The sequence below is a fragment of the Lipotes vexillifer genome, unplaced genomic scaffold, assembly GCF_000442215.2.
Source record: "Lipotes vexillifer unplaced genomic scaffold, Lipotes_vexillifer_v1.1 C27095155, whole genome shotgun sequence".
Lineage (NCBI taxonomy): Eukaryota > Metazoa > Chordata > Mammalia > Artiodactyla > Lipotidae > Lipotes > Lipotes vexillifer.
Window position 1 is genome coordinate 1 of NW_006770303.1, and position 2,887 is coordinate 2,887.

Sequence of the window (2,887 nt, forward strand, 5' to 3'; positions counted from 1 at the left end):
GAGCGGCTGGGCCCGTGAGCCATGGCCGCTGAGCCTGCATGTCCGGAGTCTGTGCTCTGCAACAGGAGAGGCCACAACAGTGAGAGGCCCACGTGCCGCAGGAAAAAAAAAAAAAAACAGCCTTCACCAATACATAAATGGATGGTTATGGCTGTGTTTCAATAAAACTTTATTTACAAAAACAGGTGGTGGGTGAGATTTGACACACAAGTTGTGGTTTGCCAATCACTGCTCTAGACTTCAAAGTGGCTTATTTTTTCGACCATTAACAGAGAAGGACTTCAGAAAAAGGCTTTCCTGAGGGGAGAAAAAAAGACAATGAATGCAATTGTTTTAGCATCTTCTCCCACAAAATTTTAATTCTTTAAGTAGTGGTTGTCATCGAAAGAATGTACACCTGTTTATTGCTGCAGTGATTTGAAGGGGTTGAGTGTTTCGTGCTCTTGATTTCTGTTAATGGAATTTCAGTCCTTCTTTGGAAGACCATAGTATATATTGAACAGGCTACTTCTGGTAGATGAGCTGTTTGAACGAGGGCAAGTTCTGCGTTAACTGGTTGGGTCTTTACTCAGCAATAACATAGTGATTAAGGGTGTGGGCTTTTGTGTCAGGCTGTCTGGACTGAAAGCCCAGCTCCGCTGTTTACCAGTTGTGTGGTGGTAGGCAAGTTACCTAAGTTCTCTTTGCTTCAGTTTCCTCTGTTAAAGTGAGAATAATAATAATAGTTAGTGAGAAGAATAATAGTATCTTTCTCGTCAGTTGCTGCAGAGATGTTCAGTGATGTCATGTATGTAAAATGCACAGCACAGTGACTATCGTGTAGTAAGTGCTAATTAAGCATGAGCTATTATTACATCAATTTCAGTGTCAGAAGTTTGCTGTAGTTTTGCTTAGAGTACGCTTCCAGGAAATAGATACCATCTAGATTCTGTTCTCTAGGGTAATATTTTTTTTTCTTGCAGATGGCTTTACTAATTTCTGCTCATCAGTAAATAACACAAATAAGTGCAATAAATTGTGCTTGAGCAGGTATTCATGCTGCCTGAGGACAGCTGTACAGAACTGATGATAAACAATTTATTTGCAGCAAAGTCCAAGAGAGGATGCTCTGGCACTAGTACCCCTCCTTGGAGGCCCTGCTTAACAGCACATCTGCCAAGACTTGCTTTTCACTCAAAAATCAGAAAGGTTTCATCCTTCTATGTTTTCTGTCTCTGGCAGCTGAACTGGTGCTGTCACATCACAAACAACTCCTTTTCTTAATATACACATCTGGCGTTGGCAGTTGGACTAACTTCATAAGAGCACATGATCATCACTCATTATAAGATTAAAAAGTACCCCATGGCATCATTGATGTTTTTTAACTTTGATCTTTTGCAGTTGTGATTCATCTCAGTTATAAAACTTCCCTTTAAAGGAACATAACCGATGACTTATTAGAACCTTCATCTTAAGTAGCGTAAACATGAGAAGGTGCACATCTTTACAAAATGCCATTGATTTTCTTTGCCAGCTTATCATTTTAAGACATGACATCATACTTAAGATCCCAAATTTGTAAGTCTTGTGTTTAGGCAAGGCGTTTTGACCTCCTGTTGGCAAGTTAGCTCTGAAGAGGTACTGCCGTATGTTCGCCAGCAGAAGTCAGTGGAGCGCAGCGGCAACAGTAATGCGTTTGGATACCTCTTTTAAGCATCAGTTTCTATTAGGATCCTTTGTTCCTTGTATGCACTTGGTTCCAGCTGCAGTCTGATTGAAAGAATGTCTCCAGGAAGGTGAAATCTTGCTCAGCAGTGTCATGTTCTATTGCAGTGGTTCTGAGTTAGGGAAGAGGACTGATGGGAAGGGTATTATTGGCTGTGCAGAGGATGGAAAAAGTAAATCACCTTACACCATCAGAAGCCTTTTCATTCTCTTGCTGCTTTGTCAGTTATCTATTGCTAAATAACAAAGCAACCCCAAACATGATGGTTCTTACTTTTTTTTTTTGTCTGCACCGTGCCGCCTGTGGGGTCTTAGTTCCCCGACCAGGGATCGAACCTGGGCCCTCGGCAGTGAAAGCACGGAGTCCTAACCACTGGACCACCAGGGAAGTCCCCATAATGGCTTAAAACAGCAACCAGTTTATTATTTCTCACGACTCTGTGGGTTGACTGGGGTTCATCTGGATGGGTTTTCTGTGGTCTTGCTTGGCGTCTTTCTTGTGTCTGCAGTAACATGGTGGCTAGTGCTGGAACATGCATGATGGCCTCATTGCTATGTCTGGTGCCTTGGTGGGATGGCTGGAAGGTTGGGCCCGGTGGAATAAGGGGACAGCTGGGCCTTTCTCTCTCTCCTGTAGTCCCAGAGCCTCGCCCTCTCCATGCGGCTTCTCTAGCAGAGTCTGACTTCCTATATGGCAGCTCAGGTCTCCCTCAGGTGCAAAAGTGTGAGCTTTCAGGTCTTTGTAAGGCTTCTTAAGGCTCAGAACTACTATGGAGTTACTTCCTCCACATTCTGTTGGTTAAAGCAACATACAGGTGCAGCCTAGCCTCAAGGGGGGGTGGGTAACCCCACAAGGATATTAATGATGGGGGCAGTGGTTCACTGGACCACCAATATCACCAACTTCCATCAATGCTTAGATGGGAAATGTCATTGTTGCAACAGGAGAAATAACTTTTTGAGGTACCATCTCCTGAAAAGATCTCTTGACTCTTTTGGGTTTTTTTTTGTTTGTTTGTTTCTTTTGTCTTTTGCGGCACACGGGCCTCCCACCGCCGTGGCCTCTCCCGCTGCGGAGCACAGGCTCTGTGGCCATGGCTCACAGGCCCAGCCGCTGCGCGGCACGTGGGATCCTCCCGGACCAGGGCACGAACCCGTGTCCCCTGCATCGGCAGGCGGA

At 44.6% G+C, this 2,887-nt stretch overlaps 1 non-coding gene across 1 annotated transcript; it reads right to left on the bottom strand.

Annotated features, from left to right (window-relative positions):
• Positions 1-2,022: 2,022 nt before the first annotated feature.
• Positions 2,023-2,095, bottom strand: TRNAE-UUC (transfer RNA glutamic acid (anticodon UUC)). The gene has a single exon. It is a non-coding gene; the product is annotated as a tRNA-Glu (tRNA).
• Between the last annotated feature and the right edge of the window lie 792 nt (positions 2,096-2,887).